General features: G+C 40.5%; 1 non-coding gene across 1 annotated transcript; it reads right to left on the bottom strand.

Moving 5' to 3' along the window:
- Positions 1-210: 210 nt before the first annotated feature.
- LOC128282521 (small nucleolar RNA R71) lies at positions 211-317 on the bottom strand. Its single transcript, XR_008272817.1, has one exon. It is a non-coding gene; the product is annotated as a small nucleolar RNA R71 (small nucleolar RNA).
- Between the last annotated feature and the right edge of the window lie 16,317 nt (positions 318-16,634).

Genomic DNA, 16,634 nt, shown 5'->3' with positions numbered 1-16,634 from the left:
CAACGCTCACTTGGAAAACTTTTTGGAACTATGTGATACATTTAAAATTAATGGTGTTTCTGATAACACTATTCGCCTTCGGTATTCCCTTTTTCATTGAGAAACAAAGCTAAACAGTGGTTGAATTCGTTACCACGGGGGTTAATCACTACTTGGGAGCAAATGACCGAAAAGTTTTTATTAAAATATTTTCCGCCGGCTAAAATGGCTAAATTACGTAATGATATCTCTTCTTTTATGTAGATGGATTTAGGAACACTCTACGATGCATGGGAGAGATACAAGGACCACTTGAGAAGATGCCCTCACTATGGGTTACCACTCTGGCTACAGGTTCAGACCTTTCATAATGGCCTGAATCCTTCGACTCGACAAATGGTTGACGTAGCTACTAGTGGAACCATCAGTAGTAAGACCCCTGAAGATGCCTATGAATTTATAGAGGAGATGTCACTGAATAACTATTAGTGGCAAGCCATGAGGACAAAGCCAACGAATACAGCCAGCATTTATAACATCGATTCGGTCACCATGCTCTCTAATCAGGTAGAACTCTTGAATAAGAAAATTGATGGTTTTCTTAGTTCTTCATAGGTTCCCCTAGTAATGCAGTACGAAGCAAGTGGGGGTGGATCAAGCAATTCAGAATACCCACCCTATGGCCACAACATAGAGAATAAGCAATTAAATTACATGGGTAATAATCCTCGATCTCAAAAAAATCCTTATAGTAATACTTACAATGCAGGTTGGAGGAACCATCCAAATTTCTCATGGGGAGGCCAAAGGAATCAGAGACCACAACCTCCGGGCTTCCAACAACCACCCTACAAACAAGAAAAAAAGCCGAACCTTGAGGAGATGCTAACAAAATTCATCTCAGTGTCAAAAACTCGTTTTTAGAACACCAAGGCAGCACTTAAAAATCAACAAGTGTCGATCCAAGGGCTAAAAAATTAGATAGGTCAGCTCACTAAATTGATATCCGAACGACCATAAGGTAGCCTGCCGAGTAACACAGAATCTAACCCAAGGGAGCAAATCAATGCAATTACCATTCAAGATGAGGAAGGGTTAGTTGCACCTGAACCATACCAGAGGCAGGAAACTGTGGTAAGTAAAGGTAAGGGTGAGGTGGACCACAATGACCAGACAACGATAAGTAAAGAGTAGAAACCAAGGGTGCCATACCCCAATACAATAAGGAAAGACCGTATAGATGAACAATTTGGTAAATTCCTTAAACTATTAAAGAAATTATATATTAATTTACCGTTTATCGAAGCTCACTCGTAGATGCCAAACTTAGTCAAATTTTTAAGGGAGCTTCTAACAAACAAACAAAAGTTGGATTAGGCATTGCATGTAGAGTTGAATGCAGTTTGCTCAGCCATATTACAGAATAAGCTACCCAACAAATCGAAAGATCCAGGGAGTTTTACGATTCCTTGTTTAATTGGTAGTTTAGATGTTCATAATGCATTGGCTGACTTCGGGGAAAGCATTAATATTATGCCTTATAAAAGGTTTAAACAGCTAGGTCTTGGGAAACCCAAACTGTGATAGCCCAAAATTGACCCTAGTCGGGGTGTGGTTTCGGGAGCACAAAACCGAGGCATAAAAATAATTTATAATTTATTTTGATGCCTATAATATGTGTTAATTCATGTGTGACATTTTTGATGTTTCGATTTAGAGTTATAAATGTGAATTTCACTAGAAAGGACCTAGTAGTAAACTTTGAAAGTATGATGGGGAAATGTGTGATGACTAGTTGATAATGCATGCAAAAATAAGGGATTTGCATGTCAAATTCCCCCCGAACATGAAGTGGCCGGCCATGACAAGAGGGTATGGGCTAAACATGTCATGAAACATGTTTTGTTGGTGCATTAGGGTGAAATAATAAACAAAGGTGTATGGGTGATAAAAGAATGAAAAAAAAATGTGTGTGAGTGTGGTATTCCCCCCTTGCCGTGAGTTGAGAAAGAAGGAAGAAAAAAAATTGTTGTGTTCATCCTTTCTCATCTTTTGGCCGAAAATCATAAGGAGGAAGAAAGGGATTTTTGCTCCATTTTGGTTTAGAAGAGAACTAGAAGGAGATTTGGCCATACTTGTACCAAGATTAAGGTATGTATGAGGTTGTGTCATGAGTTTCATGCATGTTTTAGTTGCTAACTTGATGTTCATGTTAGCCCATGGTTCAAATCCTTGTTGTGCCATGGAAATGGTATTTGGCCAAGGTTGATATTGTGTTAAAGCCATTGCATGCTAAATGTGAAGCTTGTTGATGATGCATGCAATGATGGATTGACTACTCTTGAAATTTCTTTTAGCATTCTTGAGTAAGACATTGAATTCTTTGTTTAACCATGACCAAAAATTAAAAGGAGTATGGTGTGTGATGTATTCGGCCATGGTATGCTCATGAGCATGGTTTATGCTTCTTGCATGATAGTTAAAATTTGTGTTTTGGATGGTTGTGAACATCTTGAAATTCGGCCTTGCATCTATATGTGTATATATGTTTGCACATGATGTATTGGTATGACATATATACTATCTCAAAGTATGTATTTTCTTGTGATGGTGTTTGGTTATGAAGTAAATGATAAATATGTTTGTTTAAAGAAGAAATTGTTGAAGAATGTTTGTGAAATTGCAAGTATATTGACTTAGTACATATATGATGTGAAAATCTTGGAATTTATTGTTGATTTGTGCAAGTATGACTAAGTATAATCGGCCACATGAGTGCTTGATGCTATATTATAATTATTGAGCTCAAGTATGTGGATGTAAGTGTGTCTTGACCTTATAAGGGCTAAGTACCTTGGATTCCACTTTGATATTCAAAACAATTAAATCAATTTATTTGTTAACATAAAGCTCAAGAGCAAAGGGAACTAGCTCGATAAAGGAAAGGAGAAGGTGATTGAATAGCCGTTGGAAGCGCTCGACAACCTCCAAGGTAAGTTTTCGAGTATCGAAACTTAGATTTTGATTCGATTGGATGAAGTAATAAGCAATCGAAATTGTGCCCTTGTATGTGGCCATTGAGTAGAAAATGATATTTTTGTTAAGTGAATTGTGCATAAAAATTTTGTTATGAAATTGAAACAAAGATGTGTATGAATGTTCGAGTGATATCGGGCTAAGCCCAAGGCAATTGTGCGACCAGTGATATCGGGCTAAGCCCAAGGCAATTGTGCGAGTTATGATATCCGGGCTAAGCCCAAGGCAATTGTGCGAAGTTGTGATACCGGTTAAGTCCCAAGGCCTTTGTGCGGGTTACCATAACGGGCTATGTCCCAAGGCGTTTGAACAGTAGCTATATCCGGTTAAACTCAAGGTATGTGATTTGAGAACTTTGAACTTGCTGTAAAAATTTTCAGTTATTACGCTTATGAAATTCCCAACAACGAGTGCGTTTGGTGTGCTTTGCACACTATGAGTAAGTGTATATGAGTATTCGCTCAAATGATAAATGAGCTATCGGCCTTGACTAAGCCGTTATTTGTGTATGAATACAAGAGTTGGGATTGTGAAGTAAGCATGTCGTTGAGAAATTGTGCATATGAATTATTGTTTAGCTACTTGAATGCTATGCTTTGGTTGTGTGTAAATTTGTGGCTCGAAACTTACTAAGCATAAATTGCTTACTCCGTTTCTTTGTTTCTCTGTCTTATAGATTTTGCTCGTTAGCGATCGGATTCGGGATCATTGAAGTGAAGTCATCCACACTATCAAAACCCCTTTTTGATACTCTTTTAGTCGAACCTTGGATATGGCATGTATAGGACTACCCTTGGTTGTTTTCAAGTATCTTTGTGATGTATATGTGTACGGCCATGCGAAAATGGCTCGTAAAAGTGGAGTATGGCATTAGACCATTTGAAGTCGTGCTTATTGTAAATATATATATGGTTTCATGATGTGATTATGAATTGGAATGGGAGTGTTGGTCACATGATCAGCCATTGGAATGGCTAAATATGATCACATGTGAACCTATGTATGACAAGACTATAGTTGGACCATGGAAACCACAAAATAGGTAAAGTTTACCTTGAAAACAGATGCTGCCAGCTGCAGTGACGTGGATGTGTAAAATCACTAAAAATAGTAGGAATGGTATTAAATAGTGAATAAATTATTTAATCGAACCTTGATGAATCTATGTTCATATGAAAGTAACGAAATGATCATATGAATAGTATACTAAGAGATATTAAAGTTCTCGTGAGACAGGGCCAGAACGGTTTCTGGATCCCCTGTCTCGACTTTGAAAATTTACCATAAATTACCCAGAAGGAATTAGAGGTCATGCCTTATATGTGCAGATTTCATTTTGAGTCTAGTTTCATTAGAAACAAACTAAATCAGTATTGAATCCCTGTACAGAGAGATATTCAAGTTGTAACGCGCAAAGGTCAGTGTAGTCGACCCCTGCAACATGGGTGACTTTAACTAATAAACTGTACCAATTGGCCTGACCAAAAATTCTAGAAATAAATCCATGGATGGATATATGAGTCTAAATTCAGAGAAAATTTACGGAATCAGTTTCCGAGTTTTGAAACTTGAGATATGCTTTTTAAGGCGACAGTGACGCAGTTCTCCAGCCTGTCTGGAAATGTCAAATTGGTCGGTGCTATAAGTGGTTTTGGCTCGTTAACCCCTCGTGACCGACACCGGAAACGGTCTCGGGTTCGGGGTGTTACAATTTTATTGGTATCAGAGCTACGGTTTAGTCGATTCTAGGACTACCGTGGTATGTTTGGGGTCTAGCTATACATGCCATTAAGTGATAAATTGATAGTGTGGTGATTTCTGACATTCTGAATTTGTGTTTGTTTATAGCAATGGATCCCGATCCCAACCGAGCAATAGCTGATGATGTGGAGAGTGTGGCGCCTGCTCCCGCACAAGGGACAGCGCCGGCAGACTCTCAACCTATTGCCAGCAATCCGAATGATGAGGCTAGGCAAGCCTTTTATAGCGTGATGAATGATTGGTTCAACCAATACATTCAACTACCACTACTGTTCCACAACCTCCATTCCCGACTAATGCAACCCCGACCTACAATACCTCCGATGAATCGACCAAATAAGGTCAAGTAAGCCCCGATCGACAGAATTGAAAACATGGGGCTACTAAATTTAAAGCTACGGATGGCGACGATGCCGAGCAAGCTGAATTTTGGTTGGACAACACTATCGATGAGCTATCATGTACACCCGATGAATGCTTAAAGTGTACTATCTCCTTGCTACGCGATTCCGCCTACTATTGGTGGAGTACTCGACTTCACAGTGCCTAGGGAGCAAGTAACTTGGGAGTTCTTCCAAATCGAGTTCAAAGAAGTATATCAGTCAGAGATTCATCGACCAAAAACGAAAGGAATTTCTTGATCTTAAGCAAGGCTCTATGTCAGTTACTGACTACAATCGAAAATTTGTTAGACTCAGTAGATACGCTCGGGAATGTGTTTCGTCCGAAGCTATTATGTGTAAATGCTTCGAGGATGGGCTGAATGACGATATAAGGATGTTCGTGGGCATTCTCGAAATACGAGAGTTCGTAGTACTTGTCGAGCGAGCTTGTAAAGCCGAAGAGCTTAGAAAGGAGAAACAAAAAGTTGATGTGGGAACTGGAGAATTTCAAAAAAAGGTCCTCGGGAAAGTCTCTTCAACAGGCATCGAAGAGATTTCGAGATGATGTGAGCCGGTCTAGAGGCGTTTCAGGCCTTTTTAGACGAGATCATGATCGACCCTCGGTGGGCATACGAGGCACTGCGGTCTCCGGTGTTGGGAATGATCGTCGAAACCGAATGGAGTGTCAGTATTGTGGTAAATAGAACTCGGGGAGTTGTAGATCCCATGACCGCTCCTGTTACAAGTGCGGGTCAGCCGACCACTTTATCAAAGATTGCCCGAGATTGTCTGAACAAAACGCAAATCAAAGTGGGAACCCGGGCGCTACCACAACTCGAGGTAGGCCGTCTAGGAACACGGGCAATGCTAGTGGCGGTCAGAGAGGATCTAGAGATGCCACCATCAGATCTGAGGCTCGTGCTCCTGCTAGGACTTATGCCATACGCGCACGTGAGATGCTTCCTCGCCAGATGTCATTACCGGTACTTTCACTCTCTTTGATACTAATGTGATTGCTTTGATTGACCCTGGTTCTACTCATTCTTATATATGCGAAACCTTAGCATCCAATAAGACTTTACCTACTGAGTCTACTGAGTTTGTAATTCGGGTGTCAAACCCCTTGGGTCATTATGTGCTTGTCAACAAAGTGTGTAAGAAAAGTCCCCTAGTATTTCGAGGTTCTTGTTTTCCGGCAGACTTGATACTATTGCCGTTTGACGGATTCAACGTTATTCTTGGTTTGGATTGGTTGACCATGCACGATGCGGTTGTAAATTGCAAAAGCAAGACTATTGATCTGAGGTGCACGAATAACGAGATAATTCGGGTTGAGTCTACGGACTTAAAGGGTTGCCGGTATGTAATATCAGCAATGTTGGCCCAGAAATACGTAAGAAAGGGTACAAGCATACCTTGCGTATGTGCTCGATGACAAGGAGTTAGAAAAGAAACCGAATCTGCGGTGGTTTGTGAATACCGGATGTTTTCCTGAAGAATTGCCGGGTTTACCACCGTTCGGAAATAGAGTTTGGCATCGAATTGGTACCGGTACCACTCCAATTTCGATAGCTCCGTATCGTATGGCACCAATGTAATTAAAGGAGTTGAAAGCTCGGTTGCAAGAATTGGTGGATAGAGGTTTTGCTCGTCAGAGTTTTTCACCTTGGGGTGCGCCGGTGTTGTTTGTGAAAAGAAGGATGGAACCATGAGGTCGTGCATCGACTATCGTCGACTTAATAAAGCGACGATAAAGAACAAATATCCGTTTCAGCGTATCGACGACTTGTTCGATCAACTGAAGGAGCCTCGGTGTTCTCGAAAATAGATTTGAGATCGGGCTATTATCACTCTGAATTGAGATTCGGACGTACCCAAGACGCCTTGAGCGAGATATGGTCACTACGAGTTCCTAGTGATGCCGTTTGGGCTTACTAATGCCCTGCGGTATTTATGGATTTGATGAATCGGATCTTGGACCATATTTGGATCGGTTCGTAGTCGTGTTCATTGATGACATCTTGGTCTATTCAAGAAATGAGACCGAACATCTTTGAACACCGAGGTTAGTCTTGCAAATTTTACGGGATAAGTAGTTATATGCTAAGTTCAAGAAGTGTGAGTTACGGTTAAGAGAGGTTAGCTTCTTGGGGCATGTGGTATCACGATCGGGTATTCGAGTCGACCCAAACAAAATTTCAGCCATACTTAATCTGGAAGCCTCAGAAATATTACGGAGGTTCGGAGCTTTTGGGACTTGCTTGTTATTACCGACGATTTGTAAAGGTTTCTCAACGATAGCCACGCCAATGACGAAGCTACTCCAAAAGGACGTTAAGTTCAAATGGACGGAGAAATGTCAGAAAAGTTTCGATCAACAGAAAACTTATTTGACTGAAGCCCCAATTCTAGTGCAACCCGAATCGGGCAAAGAGTTTGTCATTTATAGTGACGCATCCCTACTTGGGTTGGGTTGCGTATTGATGCAAGAAGGGCGAGTTGTGGCCTATGCGTCGAGGCAATTGAAGCCACAAGAGAGAAATTATCCGACCCATGATCTCGACTTGGCTGCCATTGTATTCGCCTTAAAGATATGGCGACATTACTTATTTGGTGAGAAGTGCCATGTGTATTCGGATCACAAAAGTCTCAAATATTTGATGACTCAAAGAGACTTAAATCTGCGACAAAGACGTTGGCTCGAGCTGTTAAAGGATTATGAGCTGGTCATTGACTATCACCCAGGAAAGGCTAATGTGGTTGCGGATGCCTTAAGTCGTAAATCACTCTTTGCTTTACGAGCAATGAATGTACACTTGTCTGTTCTACCCGACAATGTGTTAGTAGCTGAATTGAAAGCCAAACCATTATTGATACGTCAAATTCGTGAAGCTCAGAAAGTCGACGATGAGTTGGTTGCAAAACGGGCTGAGTGTGTTCCGAACAAGAATCGGAGTTTCAAATCGATGATGATGATTGTTTGAGGTTCAGAGGTCGTCTGTGTGTTCCAAAGAATTCGGAACTTATTTCGATAATTCTGAACGAAGCCCATTGTAGCCGAATGGCAATCCACCCGGGGAGTACGAAGATGTACAACGATTTGAAACGCCGGTTTTGGTGGCATGGTATGAAACGAGACATCTCCGACTTTGTTTCGAGATGTTTAATATGTCAACAAGTGAAAGTGGAACATCAAGTGCCTTGAGTTACTTCACCGATCACGATACCCGAGTGGAAATGGGATCGAGTCACAATGGACTTTGTATCCGGACTGCCATTGTCAGCGAGTAAGAAGGATGCGATTTGGGTCGTTGTAGATAGATTGACTAAGTCGGCTCACTTTGTCCCCTTACGTACGAATTTTTCAATGGACAAACTAGCCGAATTGTACGTTTCTCAGATTGTGAGATTACACGGGGTGCCTATTTCCATCGTGTCGGATAGAGATCCGAGATTTACCTCGCGATTTTGGAAGAAGTTGCAAGAAGCTTTGGGTACCAAGTTGCATTTCAGCACCGCCTTTCACCCCCAAATCGATGGTCAATCCGAGCGGATAATTCAGATACTTGAGGATATGTTGAGATGTTACATCCTCGAGTTCAGTGGTTCATGGGAACGGTATTTGCCTTTGATTGAATCCGCTTACAACAATAGTTTTCAATCAAGTATTAAGATGGCACCTTACAAAGCCTTGTACGGGCGTAAATGTCGTACACCATTGTGTTGGACGGAGCTCGGTGAAAGCAAAAATTTTCGGGGTGGATTTGATTAAAGATGCTGAACAGAAAGTGAAAGTAATCCGTGAAAGTCTGAAGATAGCCTCCGATCATCAGAAGTGGTACGCGGATCTGAAACGTAAAGACATCGAGTATCAGGTGGGAGATAAAGTGTTTCTTAAAGTTACGCCTTGGAAAAAGATACTCAGATTTGGCCGTAAGGGCAAGTTGAGCCCGAGATTCATTGGGCCGTACGAAATCTCCGAACGAGTTGGCCCAGTTGCGTATCGTTTGATTTTGCCCCCTGAACTCGAAAGGATTCACGACGTCTTTCATGTTTCAATGCTTCGACGTTATAGATCTGATCCGTCGCACGTGATTAGTCCATCAGAGGTTGAAATTCAAGCCAATATGAGTTATGAGGAAGAACCGATTCGTATCCTAGCACGTGAAGTGAAAGAGTTGCGAAACAAGCGGGTTCCGCTAGTGAAAGTGTTATGGCTCAAACACGGGATAGAAGAAGCTACTTGGGAACCTGAGAACTCTATGAAAGAGCGATACCCAAACCTATTTACCGATAAGATTTTCGGGGACGAAAATTTCTTAAATGGGGGAGAGTTGTGACAGCCCAAAATTGACCCTAGTCGGGGTGTGGTTTCGGGAGCACAAAACCGAGGCATAAAAATAATTTATAATTTATTTTGATGCCTATAATATGTGTTAATTCATGTGTGACATTTTTGATGTTTCGATTTAGAGTTATAAATGTGAATTTCACTAGAAAGGACCTAGTAGTAAACTTTGAAAGTATGATGGGGAAATGTGTGATGACTAGTTGATAATGCATGCAAAAATAAGGGATTTGCATGTCAAATTCCCCCCCAACATGAAGTGGCCGGCCATGACAAGAGGGTATGGGCTAAACATGTCATGAAACATGTTTTGTTTGTGCATTAGGGTGAAATAATAAACAAAGGTGTATGGGTGATAAAAGAATGAAAAAAAAATGTGTGTGAGTGTGGTATTCCCCCCCCCTTGCCGTGAGTTGAGAAAGAAGGAAGAAAAAAAAATTGTTGTGTTCATCCTTTCTTATCTTTTTGGCCGAAAATCATAAGGAGGAAGAAAGGGATTTTTGCTCCATTTTTGGTTTAGAAGAGAACTAGAAGGAGATTTGGCCATACTTGTACCAAGATTAAGGTATGTATGAGGTTGTGTCATGAGTTTCATGCATGTTTTAGTTGCTAACTTGATGTTCATGTTAGCCCATGGTTCAAATCCTTGTTGTGCCATGGAAATGGTATTTGGCCAAGGTTGATATTGTGTTAAAGCCATTGCATGCTAAATGTGAAGCTTGTTGATGATGCATGCAATGATGGATTGACTACTCTTGAAATTTCCTTTAGCATTCTTGAGTAAGACATTGAATTCTTTGTTTAACCATGACCAAAAATTAAAAGGAGTATGGTGTGTGATGTATTCGGCCATGGTATGCTCATGAGCATGGTTTATGCTTCTTGCATGATAGTTAAAATTTGTGTTTTGGATGGTTGTGAACATCTTGAAATTCGGCCTTGCATCTATATGTGTATATATGTTTGCACATGATGTATTGGTATGACATATATACTATCTCAAAGTATGTATTTTCTTGTGATGGTGTTTCGGTTATGAAGTAAATGATAAATATGTTTGTTTAAAGAAGAAATTGTTGAAGAATGTTTGTGAAATTGCAAGTATATTCGGCTTAGTACATATATGATGTGAAAATCTTGGAATTTATTGTTGATTTGTGCAAGTATGACTAAGTATAATCGGCCACATGAGTGCTTGATGCTATATTATAATTATTGAGCTCAAGTATGTGGATGTAAGTGTGTCTTGACCTTATAAGGGCTAAGTACCTTGGATTCCATTTTGATATTCAAACGATTAAATCAATTTATTTGTTAACATAAAGCTCAAGAGTAAAGGGAACTAGCTCCTATAAAGGAAAGGAGAAGGTGATTGAATAGCCGTTGGAAGCGCCGACAACCTCCAAGGTAAGTTTTCGAGTATCGAAACTTAGATTTTGATTCGATTGGATGAAGTAATAAGCAATCGAAATTGTGCCCTTGTATGTGGCCATTGAGCCGAAAATGATATTTTGTTAAGTGAATTGTGCATAAAAATTTTGTTATGAAATTGAAACAAAGATGTGTATGAATGTTCGAGTGATATCCGGCTAAGCCCAAGGCAATTGTGCGACCAGATATCGGGCTAAGCCCGAATGCAATTGTGCGAGTTATGATATCCGGGCTAAGCCCGAAGGCAATTGTGCGAGTTGTGATACGGGTTAAGTCCGAAGGCCTTTGTGCGGGTTACCATAACGGGCTATGTCCCGAAGGCGTTTGAACGAGTAACTATATCCGGTTAAACTCCGAAGGTATGTGATTTGAGAACTTTGAACTTGCTGTAAAAATTTTCAGTTATTACGCTTATGAAATTCCCAACAACGAGTGCGTTTGGTGTGCTTTGCACACTATGAGTAAGTGTATATGAGTATTCGCTCAAATGATAAATGAGCTATCGGCCTTGACTAAGCCGTTATTTGTGTATGAATACAAGAGTTGGGATTGTGAAGTAAGCATGTCGTTGAGAAATTGTGCATATGAATTATTGTTTAGCTACTTGAATGCTATGCTTTGGTTGTGTGTAAATTTGTGGCTCAAACTTACTAAGCATAAATTGCTTACTCCGTTTCTTTGTTTCTCTGTCTTATAGATTTTGCTCGTTAGCGATCCGATTCGGGATCATTGAAGTGAAGTCATCCACACTATCAAAACCCCTTTTTGATACTCTTTTAGTCGAACCTTGGATATGGCATGTATAGGACTACCCTTGGTTGTTTTCAAGTATCTTTGTGATGTATATGTGTACGGCCATGCGAAAATGGCTCGTAAAAGTGGAGTATGGCATTAGACCATTTGAAGTCGTGCTTATTGTAAATATATATATGGTTTCATGATGTGATTATGAATTGGAATGGGAGTGTTGGTCACATGATCAGCCATTGGAATGGCTAAATATGATCACATGTGAACCTATGTATGACAAGACTATAGTTGGACCATGGAAACCACAAAATAGGTAAAGTTTACCTTGAAAACAGATGCTGCCAGCTGCAGTGACGTGGATGTGTAAAATCACTAAAAATAGTAGGAATGGTATTAAATAGTGAATAAATTATGTAATCGAACCTTGATGAATCTACTTTCATATGAAAGTAACGAAATGATCATATGAATAGTATACTAAGAGATATTAAAGTTCTCGTGAGACAGGGCTAGAACGGTTTCTGGATCCCCTGTCTCGACTTTGAAAATTTACCATAAATTACCCAGAAGGAATTATAGGTCATGCCTTATATGTGCAGATTTTCTTTTGAGTCTAGTTTCATTAGAAACAAACGAAATCAGTATTTAAGCCCTGTACAGAGAGATATTCAAGTTGTAACGCGTGAAGGTCAGTGTAGTCGACCCCTGCAACATGGGTGACTTTAACTAATAAACTGTACCAATTGGCCTGACCAAAAATTCTAGAAATAAATGCATGGATGGATATATGAGTCTAAATTCAGGGAAAATTTATGGAATCAGTTTCCGAGTTTTGAAACTTGAGATATGCTTTTTAAGGCGACAGTGACGCAGTTCTCCAGCCTGTCTGGAAATGTCAAATTGGTCGGTGCTATAAGTGGTTTTGGCTCGTTAACCCCTCGTGACCGACACCGGCAACGGTCTCGGGTTCGGGGTGTTACACAAACAAACTAGGATGAGCATTCAATTGGCTGATAAAACCATTAGATTTCCTAGGGGTATCATTGAAAATGTTCTTGTTAAGATCGATAAATTTATATACCCAGTAGACTTTCTTGTTCTAGACATGGAAGAGGATAGTAACGCACCTTTGATTTTTAGGATGACCCTTTTTAGTGACTGCTAGAACCATTATTGATGTTGGTACAGGTGAACTTACACTTCGTGAGGGAGACGAAACAATCACCCTTCAAGCTCATAATTCGAGTAACACATCAAAAATCGAAGGTGGTTGTATAAATCATTCTGCTAGTACTGATCATGTGGTGAAACCCTCTATGCAGGAAACAATTTTGAAGAACGCATATGAGTTGTGTTCAAACAACAACAAAGGACCTATCTATGAAGAACGAAGGCTACAAATCAAGGAGCTAGATGAATGGCAGACATAGAAATCGAGAACACCCGATAAACTGAAATCGAGCCAGGACAAGCTCCATACCTCACCAAATCAACTTAAGGTTGGAGACAAAGTACTACTAGATGCAGCAGATCCTTGTATTTCCACTCCTGAACCTAATGAAGAAATTCCTCTTACGATACTTAGTATTTTCCTATATGGTACAGTTGAGGTAATTCATCCCAAATTCGTCACATTTAAGGTAAAAAATACCCATCTTAAACCTTACGTTGATAAAGTTGATAGCTGGGATGAGGAGTGTAAACTCCTCGCACCACCTTGACCATGCAGAAGAGAGGTAAGTCCAGCTTAAGACTATAAATAAGCACTTCTCGGGAGGCAACCGAGCACTAACAGTAATGATTTATTTAAGTTTTAGCTTTTAACATCTAACATATTAACCGAATCATGGAAAGCAGGCTTTCTAAAGACCACACGGCCAGGCACACGAGCGTGCATTAGGCCATGTGAAAACAGGGCAAAATTTTTTCCCAACACGGGAAACGATAAGTTGCCACGGCCATGCATCATGGCCATGGGCGAACCTGCTAAAACAACACGATAGTGCAACACACCTGTGCCTTAAAATCGTGGGTGAACCTGTCAAATTAGCACGGGTGTGCGACACGCTCGTGCCCATCACCCGTAGGCGAACCTATCAAATTAACAGGGGCATGGACCTATGTACACAGGCATGGGAGAAGCGAACGAAGCAAGACACGGTCATGCCACACGGCCATGTGCACCCACAAGCCCGAAGAACACAGGCGTGGGCTGAATGTCAAACGCGCCCAAATTTAAAATTCGCAAAACACATGGGCAAAAATTAGGCCACATGGGCGTGTCCCACGGCCGTGTGCCCCAAAATCTATATAAACCCCTCACTATTCATCATCTTCTTCCCAAAAATCCCTAAACCTGCAACTTCACACGCCCGTGCGCCGCCTACAACACCGATGCCGACGCCCCAACCTCTTCCGTTTGTGTTTGTTTACTCTTTTCTTTCTATTTTTTCTTTAAATATGTTGCTTATTTCATGATTTCTCTACTGTATTAAACTATTTTGAATGAATATTCATAGTTAGAATATTAAAATACTCATGCTTATTTTATAAAAATTTTGTCATTTTAGTTACTACATTTGACTATACTATTTCATTTTTCCTTGTTTCCATGAAATTTATGCTTACCCACATGCATTCATTCATGTTCCCGTTACATTATTCCCATAAACATATAACTTGATATATTTAGTTGTTTTCATTTGTATCATCTAGTACGAAAATCTCATGAAATATTCATATTTAGTCTTGATTTTTCATACTATTCTTAGGGCATATTGGTTAAACTTCGATTTTTGTTCATTGCAGATGTACTATGTCATCCTCACAAGGAAAGAAAACCGCTGTCCCCACTTCGAAAAAGAGAAAATGAGCAGCATCATCCTCGGGTCCTACCACAGAGATTAGGCACCCATTCCTTCAGGTTCCCTTGGGACCCCAAGAGGAATTATATCAGATATTACGGGCCCGACCCCTAGGTGTGGGCCGCTGCATTGACTAGGCCGCACTAGAACAGATTCATTTGGTTTACGCGGTCTGAGCCCTCCTACTGACTGACCCGTGGGGGCTCTTCTTTGAGATCGTCGAGCCAACGTATCTCAAGTTCACATTGAAACTCTACTTGATGTTCCATCTTCAGACCGTCATGATAAACTTCGACAATCCTGGAAAGGTCCAGTTCCACTTTGGTGGTCTAGTACACCAGTTAAGCGTACCCGAGTTTAGGATTGCACTAGGGCTACACACTGAAGAGTTCATGGACGATAATGAACTCAACACCCTCCACCGTCACATCAACTACTCCCTCTCAAAATGCTGGAGAGACCTCGTTTCTGCCTCGGCCACCTACAATCCTAGCCACTCCAAGGCATCAGCTCTTCCTCCATCCTTGAGGTATCTACACGCCATCTTAGCTCACACTCTGACAAGGAGACGAGAGAGCACCAGCGTCGTCACCACCCACTACGCCAATTTCTTATAGAGCATGGTGAATGGGCACGTCCTCGACCTTGCTTACTCCATCGCCCTCTCCATCTGCCATCAAACGGAGCGACATAGGAGAGGGGTCATCTCTATCGGGCCCTATGTGACTCGACTGGCTCGGCACATCGGGCTCATCAACACAGCAGCATAATCATCCTCCCTCACTCTCATCGGTCAGATGTCCCTACAGGGCATCTTGATCATGCTAAGTATGAGGATGATTGAGAAACGACGTGGCACCTACCCTCCTCAGTACTGCCTCATCTAGTCCACCAAGGAAGAGGACCCAAAGACATTACTGATGATGTCCCTCCATCTCATGAGGACCCACCGTCTCAGCCACCACCCATCCATCGTCCAGTTCATGCGGCAACTTCATATTCTGACATCTCTGAGCGCCTTACACGATTTGAGTAGCAATGTTTTCAGCACTTTGAACACAATGATGCGACTGTACATCAAATTTGTCAGCACTTCCACATCTCATCGCCACCACCACCTCGCGAACCATCCGGCGATGACGATGTTTAAAAAAATTATTTTTTATTTTTATTTTCACTTTTATCTTTATTTATTTTAATTAAGTACTTTATATTTCATTTTCCTTTAATATTATTTTAATTTTAGTTTTTCTAATTTTATTGAATAATTTATAGTTTGGCTACTTCATTACGAGTAATTATACTTCATTATATTCCCTAAAAAGTTCCTGATTCTATCACAGTTATAAAGAGCCCCAAAGCTCATGATCGCATAGGAACCAAAAACTCCACTGAGAAAGGTTCTCCACGACTGCCATGTCCTGCTCAACCACGACCATAGCCACCACCAGATATAATATTCTTTTGGCGCATGGCTTATGGACAAATGAACCTCTACCACCATCAGAGTATCCTCCTCCACTCTCATCATTGCCTTGGCCAATTATTCTCCACAACTCCAATTCAAGGAGTCTATTCGTCATTCAGGAAGTTTCACCTCTCGTCCTCTCTTATGATTATATATCCATACTTTTTAGTATATCTATCTTTGTACATTGAGGGCAATGTACATCTTAAGTGTGGGGGTCTTTCATATCATCATTAGAAATCGCTGAATTTTATCTTATTCTCACGTGAATCACTCATGTCACTATTAAAATGAATTTTAATTAGTTTATGATTTTTATTGATATGTCTTAAATTAAAACATAGGCAATTATGAATTGATTGTTTAAATTTTAAGACATTAGGGAATCAAGCATGATGAGTTGATTTTTGAAGAATTAAAAACTTTTAGGTTATTTCCCTAAGTTTAGGTATTATCTTGAGTTGAAATTCACAAGTTTAAACATTAAAAAGCCATAATTTTTTGTGAGATCTTGAGCCTTTAGAGCATATTTTATTCCTTTCATGCTCACTTTCATTATGAGTGCATCAGTTTTGATTTGTTATTCTAGAACTTGCTTGATTATGCATGTCAAG

This window comes from Gossypium arboreum, chromosome 1 (assembly GCF_025698485.1).
Source record: "Gossypium arboreum isolate Shixiya-1 chromosome 1, ASM2569848v2, whole genome shotgun sequence".
Lineage (NCBI taxonomy): Eukaryota > Viridiplantae > Streptophyta > Magnoliopsida > Malvales > Malvaceae > Gossypium > Gossypium arboreum.
This window is presented reverse-complemented; position numbering and strand designations above follow the sequence as displayed.